The following is an 8686-nucleotide window of genomic DNA, read 5'->3' as shown; positions in this document are numbered from 1 at the left end:
AATACATAATTATTTGTTTGTGTTTGTGTGTGTGTTTACTTGCCAAATTACATGGCATGACAATGAGAAAAACCCTATCATTTAAAATTACACACTGAAAAAATATTGAATTCTAAAAAATCACATACAAATTGTCCTACTAATCGTTGAGTTGTCATTAATTTTCCATGTAAATGTTTTCTCTCTGTTTATACATAGGCTTTTTCATTACAAGATAAGACTCCTTCTTTTCCTTCCCGTGGTGCTTCTTTCTCAGTTCACTTAGATAATAAAGCATTTCATATTCTGACTACACTTTCTTCAATTGCGTTACCTCAGATGAAAGGTACGTGGCTTTAGAAACAAGCCATCATATAGGCTTCCTCCCAATGTGATGGGTCCTGAACATGATACCCCATTTATTTTCTTGGCTTTATTTTTTAGAGCAGTTTTAGGTTCCTGGAAAGATTGGGTGAAAGGTACAGACATTTCTCACATGCCCCCTGCTCCCACACACGCATGCCCCCCATTATCAATATCCTCCTCCAGGGTGTACATTTGTTACAATTGAAGCTACATTGACACATCGCTATCATCCCAAGCCCACAGTTCACATTAGGGTACATTCAATGGGTTTGAACAAATGTATGATGATGTTTATCTCTCGTTATGACATCATACAGAGTACTTTCATCTCTGTAATAATCCTCTGTGTTCTGTACATTTATCCCTCCCTTCCCAACCCTTGCAACCATTGATCGTTTTACTGTCTACATAGTTTTGCCTTTTCCAGAATGTTATTTAGTTAGAATCATACAGTATGAACCCTTTTCAGATTTGTGTCTCTCACTTAGTAACATGTATTTAAGGTTCCTTCATGTCTTTTCATGGCTTGTAACTCATTTCCTTTTAGGGCTGAATAATATAACACTGTCTGGTTGTGCCACAGTTTACTCACTACTCACCTACTGAGGGACATCTTCACTGTTTCCATGTTTTAGCAATCATGAATAAAGCTGCTAACCACGTGCAGATTTTTGTGTGGACATACGTTTTCATTTACTTCGGGTAAATATCAAGGAGCATGATTGCTGGATCACATGGTAACAGTATGTTTAGTTTTGTAAGAAACTGCCCAACTGTCTTCTAAAACATTGATACCATTTGGCACTCCTACCAGCAATGAATGACAGTTCCTATTCCTCCACATCCTTGCCAGCATTTGGTGTTGTCAGGGTTTTAGATTTTGGCTTTTCTAGTAGGTGTGTACTGGTATCTCATTGTTGTCTTAGTTTACATTTCCATAATTTTTTTTTGTCTCTTGGGGTAGGTCATATAATGTTAGAGACAAAAGGGATCCTAGATATGATCTAATCCAGAGATTCTCTATCAGGAAGTGGTGGGGATGAGGACAGGGATGATTTCTATCAAAAGCATCTCCAGAACTTTTAAAAAATATCTACCCCTGGTTTCTTGGTTTCCTCCCTCCTAAACTCTAACATTCTTATAAGCTTGGTGTCAGGCATGAGTGTTAAGCACACACACCCACCCTTCCAAGTGGTCATAATATCTTCCATCCCTCTGAGGTGACTACGTTGATTGATGGATTGATTGATTTTAAGATTTTACTTTATTTATTTGACAGAAAGAAACACAGGGAGAGAGGGAACACAAGCAGGGGGAGTGGGAGGGGGGAAGCAGACTCCCCGCTGAGCAGGGAGCCTGATGCAGGGCCTGATCCCAGGACCCCAGGATCACGAACCAAGCCAAAGGCAGACGCTTAACGGACTGAGCCACCCAGGCACCCCACTACTGTTGATTTAATGTAGCTTTTATTTTCCAGGAAACTGAAGCTCAGATGGTTCAAGTTTCAGTGTCTTTCCTGAGTCATGGAGCTAGTTGATGGCAAAAGCAACACTAGACCCTCTGTCTCCTGCTATTGGCAAAACACTTCTATTAAATGTGCTGGTTTCTTGATCTATTCTTAAAATGACCTCATCAAGAGGAAGCTGGTGTCCCAACTGTCATAGCCTCCTGCGCCCAGGAGGGCGGCCGGGCTCTTCCTGAGAGCTGTCACCTGGCCTGGGTGGGTGGCTGGGCAAGAGGCCAGGTGGGCCTGGACGGGCGGCCGGAGGGTGCAGCTCCATGAAGCTGTTAGGCCTCAGTGTCCTGTACAAAGGCGAGCCCAAGGCGGTGCTGCTCAAGGCCATGGACGACATGTCCTCCTTCAGCTTCTTCCAGAGGTCCAGTGCTCAGGAGTTCATGACCTTCACAAGTCAACTGAATGTGGAGCCCTCGGCAGAAGGCTGCAGAGCTTCTGTCAAAGAACTAGAATGTCTGTACCACATCTACATCCGAAACGACAGCCCTGCAGGAATGGTCCTAATGCACAGTGAATATCCATCCCTGGGGGCTTTTGCCCTGTCGGAGAAGGTACTAGATGAACTCTCTAAGCAGGTCGACAAGATAGAGTGGCCAGTCTGATCCCCTGCTACTGTCCTCAGGAGATACCAGAACCTCGGAGAAGCTGACCCCATGCCCAAGGTGTGGGCTGAGCTGGACACGACCAGAATCATTCTGCACAGCACCGTGGAGCCTCTGTTAGAGCGAGGGGAGAAGCTAGACGACCTGGTGTCCAAACCCGAAGTGCTGGGAACACAGTCTAACGCCTAGAAACAGCCCGGAAACAGGACTTGGCCTGTGCAATCACGTGAAGACAGCCGGGGAGGCCCCTATGCTGAAATGTCACGGTCACTCACATCGGAACCGTAGCCCCTGCGGAAGCGGAGCCGCCCTGGAGAGACCCGCGTGGGGTCACTCTCATCTTCCACTTTGGAGCTCCCGGGGGGAACTGAGCAGTTGTGGGAGGGACCTGGGGCCGGGGCACATGCAAATCTACATGTCTAGTAATTTTTGAAAAGATCATTTGAGGCCCCCAAAGGTATAGTATTGGGCCCAATGAAACCTTCAATTCTGAGTGACTCGCATAAAATAAAACTACCTCTTCAGATCTGAAGAATCTAGAGGAACCCTTACTCCGACTCTTGGGTCCAAGCAGGCTGAAGGGCAACCACCACATCCTTCTGCGGGGTACACTGTCCTGCATCTCCTGCCCTGCAGTGGGCGTGGTGAGTGCCATTCAAGCTGGGATCCTAGGCTGTGCAGCCTTTCTTTCCCCGCCGGAAGCAAGGGGCGCCTAACTGCAGAGCCATGTGCTGGGGAGAGCGCACCCTGGTAAAGGCGGAAGACGGAAGGGATGTGGCCACGTGGAAGCTAAGTGGTCAGACTACATTCAGCCTGGGATAAAAGGCATTTAGGAATGGCTCAGTCAAGTGCTGCAAATAAAAGACCACTGTAGAGTCAATAGGGAGGGTGGCAGGAAGACAGCAGCCGCGCCTTATGCCAGGACTGGGGAAAGCAGAATCGAAACCTCACACTAGACGCTTCCTCCCCACCCCCCCCAACCCAGATTCACTAATCCATATACACACACCATAGAAAATGTCTTTACTTTGGGCTAAAAATTAATAAAGCAAGAAGTGACTGCACTGAGGGGTAAGTTCTAGAGCTGGCTCTAGCAAGCTGGGAAAACAACAGATGGTTGAAAGTTTGCTTATCCTGCTTAGGAACGGCGTGAAGTAGGGCAGCGAAGCTGTCATTTGATTTTTAGGAGTTTGTTTTGAACAACTTGGATTCAATTCAAATGGAGTTTCAAGTTGTGTGGATTTGCAAGGATATTACTGGATTTTTTTCCTGATGATTTGAGCATCAGGTTAGGCAGCTCTTGAATTCCTTGGAATGATCACATCTGAAATTAGGTAGCAGGACAGACTCTGAGGCGACACAGGATGGCCTTTCCTGCTGTCTTCCTCCACCTCCCAGGTCCCATTGTTTTTTTTTTAATCCCCTGGTGACCCTGTTGATTTTCTCCTTCCCCATCACTCTTCCAGAATACCATTTTCCAAACTTAATGCCTGAAAAGAAGAATGACCTGGGACCAGCTCTTTTCCCTCCAATTTAACCTTCCATTCAGATCATTCTGAGCTTTTCAGAGAGCAAATCTTTTCTGTAGTCAAAAGCCTTCAATGACTCCCCTTTATCTGTATAATAAAATCACCTCACACCTGTCAGAATGGCTAAAATCAACACTGCAAGAAACAAAAAGTATTGGCGAGGATGTGGAGGAAAGGAACACTCTTGCGCTATTGGTGGGAATGCAAACTGGTGCAGATACTGTGGAGAACAGTATGGAGCTTCCTTAATAAGTTAAAAATAGAACTACCCTATGATCTAGTAATCATACTACTGGGTATTTACCCAAAGAATACAAAAACACTAATTCAGAGGGATACATGCACCCTCATGTTTATAGCAGCATTATTTACAATAGCCAAATTATAGAAACAGCCCGAGTACCCATCAATTAATGAATGGATAAAGACGATGTGGTCTATATATACAATGGAATACATTTCAGGCATAAAAAAAGAATGAAACCTTGCCATTTGCAACAACATAGATGGAGCTAGAGAGTATAATGTTAAGCAAAATAAGTCAGTCAGAAAAAGACAAATACCATATGATCTCATACATGGAATTTAAGAAACTAAAAAACAAGCAAAGGGAAAAAAACAGAGAGAGAGGCAAACCAAGAAGCGGACTCTGAACTATAGAGAACAAACATGGTTACCAGAGGGGAGGTGGGGGGGGTGGGGCTTGGGGGGAAACAGGGGATAGGGATAAAGAATATATTTATCATTATGAAATAAAATAAAATTAAAAAAAAATCCAAATCTGACCCAGCCTCTACCTCTTCCTCTACATTGTGAGCTCCTTGAATAGGGCAGGGAGTGAAGGATATTATGAAAGGACAATGGAGAATAATAGGATTAAGACTAGGAGCAGACAAGATTACAATAAAGCCAAGAGATCTTCATATGTCACTGCTTTGGCATCTACTGGTGATTACAATTCACTTCATACACAAAATCCAATATTTATAAGGCTTATACATGTTTGCTAACACTAAGGTTATATCTGCAACCAAATGTTCCATAACACACGTAAATATGTAATGCTCAGCTGTAAGTAGGGTATGTCCATGAGAAATCATCAAATATTATCTGAAATAGGGATATAAAAAATTAAATCTGTTAAAAATACCCAGAAAACCGGGTGCCTGGGTGGCTCAGTTGGTTAAGCGACTGCCTTCGGCTCAGGTCATGATCCTGGAGTCCCGGGATCGAGTCCCGCATCGGGCTCCCTGCTCGGCAGGGAGTCTGCTACTCCCTCTGACCCTCCTCCCTCTCATGCTCTCTGTCTCTCATTCTCTCTCTCGCAAATAAGTAAAACCTTAAAAAAAAAAAAAAAAATACCCAGAAAACCGTCCAAAGGGTTCTATGTAATCATTGACTTTTAGTATTTGGAGAAAGAGTGGTAGAATAAAATCAGGTCAATTTTAGTACAATGGACTTCTAACTTCCAGATATTCAGAATGTCTTGTCATCTGCCTAAATTCCTTATTTAAAAGGAAAGAGAAATGTTTACTTACCACTTCTCAATATTTATTTATGCAGATGAGACATGAGTCACAAGGATGTAGAGATGAACCCTGATTTATGACAACATCAGGAAAATGGCTAAAAATAAGTGTGTCTCAGGATGATTCAAAGTGCAATAAGGGAATTTCCAATGATTTGGTAACAAATGTAGCAGCCCAACTCCATTTATTTTTCCAGCAAATAGTCCCAAGGAGCATGAAAAATGACAGCTGCATAATCGGAACAGCTAATTTTTTCGTTAGTTGATTCAACCTTTTGTGTCAAGAAAAAAAAGAGAGAAAAGGAAAAGAAAGAGAGGGTGTATAGATCAAGTTCGTCTTTTTACAACTTGGGAAATCAAATCTCCAGTCATCTATCAGTAGCCAAATAGTAGTGTTCTAGCCATTAAGCCTAATGGCATAGAAACGATAGAGTAAGCAACAGGATGAGACTATGATTTTGGTGAACTAGCTCGGTGAAAGTGACAAGTTCAGAAGCCCAGAATTGAAAACAACGTGAGATATCACTGAATTCAGCCTCCTGCCCCAAGCAAGGATGGTCTCCAAAACATTGCTCTCAGAAGTAGAATCCAGCCTGTTAAATATTTCTGGCAATGGGAACCTCACCATCTGTATTTTAATTTCCTAGGACCGCTATAACAAATAGCCACACATTTAGTGACTTAAAAACCACTAATTTATTATCTCATAGCTCTGGAGGCCAGAAATTTGAAGGCGTTCAGCAGGACCATGCTCTCTACAGAGACTTTAGGGGAGACGCCATTCCTTGCCTCTGCTAGTTTCTGGTGGGTGGGCTTCCTTGGCTTGTGGCCACATCAGCCCAAACTCCGTCTCTGCTTTCACATCATCATTTCCTCTCTGTGTCTCTTAAAAGGACACTTGTAATTATATTCAGGAATCAACCAGATAATTCAGAATGAACTCCTTATCTCAAGATCTCTAACTTAATGACATCTTGAAAGAGCCTTTTTCCAAATAAGGTGACAAATTCACAGGTTCTGGTGATTAGGACATGGCCCTATCTTTTGAGGGACCATCATTCAGCCTACTATACAACCTCCAAAAGCAATCCTTTTATTTTTGGACTGATTTCATTAGAGTGGACTTCTGTTGTTTTGAATAGTATCTACACATTTTACTATTGGGAAGTACTTCCAAGTTAGATGAGAGGTAAGGCTCTGTCTCCTACCATCGAGCTGAAATGGGGAAATTCTTCTCTTCTTAGAACCTGGACTCTAGGGCAAGAAGGCATGTATAAGCAGAGCCGGTCAGATGCCCATGCTCTGTTCCTGCCAAGCTCCTCTTTCTGTCAGCAGTCATGACCCCCAACCTTCACTCACACCCTGGTTACTCCCACTTCCAGGTCTCTACTCTTTTGGGACACTTCCTCAAGAATACCCTTCTCTCTTCTTCTTCTCCTCCTCCTCCTCCTCTTCCTCCACCTTCTCCTTCTTCAAGTAGGCTCCATGCCCAGCGTGGAGCCCAACATGGGGCTTGAACTCATGACTCTGAGATCAAGACCTGAGCTGAGATCAAGAGTCAGACGCCTAACCAACTGAGCCACCCAGGCACCGCCCCCTTCTCTCTTCTTTAGACCTATAAATCATATATTATTACGTCACCCACTGCTTCCCACATATTGATCTTTCCTTTCAGACAACTGCAATGATCACTTTTTGCATTTGGGTCACATGCATTTGATTACAGTCAACCTGGAACTTTATAGTATGCTGTTTCAGCTTGTTTTTCCCTAAATTGATTTATTTACATGTCTTATCTCCCCAACAAAATTGTAGACTCCTAGAGGGTAAGCATAAGTTCTTATTTCTTTAGTAGAATGGCTCAGAGGTGGTTAATGGGCACAACAGACATTTAGTTATTCCTGCTTATGAGCATCCTAATATTACATGACTTAAAACTATTTGTAATTTTCTGAAGCAGGACTTTTATAATCATAAAAGTTATATAAGGTCTTGAAAAATTAAAGTTCCTTGAATTATTCTTTCAATCCTACTTGATTTTAATTTTACCAAAATTAAGGGTTTCATGTATAAGCCTTGAGAAAATTTCTTTCCAAACACAAGCATAGTGTCTCTTTAAATAAATACAAAAAATTATGAGCATTCGAAATATTTTTTGTAAGTATTGCCAAATTGTGTCATGAAAAGTTTGTAGGAACTAAGAATTTGAATTTTTTAAAAAGATTTTATTTATTTGAGAGAGAGAGAGAGTATGAGGCAGGGACAGAGGGAGAGGGAGAAGCAGACTCCCCACTGAGCAGGGAACTTGACATGGGGCTTGATCCCAGGACCCCAGATCATGACCTGAGTGGAAGGCAGACACTTAACCGACTGAGTCACCCAGGTACCCCAAGAATTTGAATTTTTAAAGACTGTAGGGGTATCCATCCTGAAACCATTTATCATTTTTAAATGTATCTATTATTTGCATGATATTTGTTGTTAAAAGTCAAATAAAACTGAAATATATAACAAATAAATGTAAGGTCCTCTGATATTTCACCCATCTGAGAAAATGGGATCAAGCCCCGCATCAGGCTCCCTGCTCCGCGGGAAGCCTGCTTCTCCCTCTCCCACTCCCCCTGCTTGTGTTCCCTCTCTCACTGTGTCTCTCTGTGTCAAATAAATAAATAAAATCTTAAAAAAAAAAGACTGTAAATTTGGTGGGCAGGGATGAGTCACTTAACCAATGAGAAGAACCAGCTTCACTTTCACATTGCAGGGAGGCTCTGGACTCTCTGCACTTGTACAATTATACACCATGTAGTATGCATTTATTGAACTTTTTCAGGAGAGTTTCTTAGACAAGAAGACAATGCTGTTGCTGATGATAGCAATGGAGGAAAAAATAAAGAGGTCTTAAAAAAAAAAGATGCTGGTTTTGGTCAGAAAATAAAAGGTTTTTTTTTTTTTCTTTTTGTTTGTGAGAAAGATAAATAGAATGTGATAATGTGTTTACAAATCTCAAAAGCCTCCTGATGGGGATGTTAAGGGTCTTCTGTCTTGAAGTGAATGGAATTTAATTTAGTGACAAGGGAGAAACATGAACATAGCATGTTGTACCATGGATCACTGATAAACTACTGACTATTAAGATTAAATGAATGTGTATGTACATATAAAGTGT

At 42.2% G+C, this 8686-nt stretch overlaps 1 pseudogene; it reads left to right on the top strand.

Moving 5' to 3' along the window:
- Positions 1-2124: 2124 nt before the first annotated feature.
- Positions 2125-2693, top strand: LOC118548525 (synaptobrevin homolog YKT6 pseudogene; annotated as a pseudogene).
- The last annotated feature ends 5993 nt before the right edge of the window (positions 2694-8686 follow it).

Source organism: Halichoerus grypus, chromosome 3 (genome assembly GCF_964656455.1).
Source record: "Halichoerus grypus chromosome 3, mHalGry1.hap1.1, whole genome shotgun sequence".
Lineage (NCBI taxonomy): Eukaryota > Metazoa > Chordata > Mammalia > Carnivora > Phocidae > Halichoerus > Halichoerus grypus.
The sequence above is the reverse complement of the archived record's forward strand: the minus strand, read 5'-3'. Positions and strand labels throughout refer to the sequence as shown.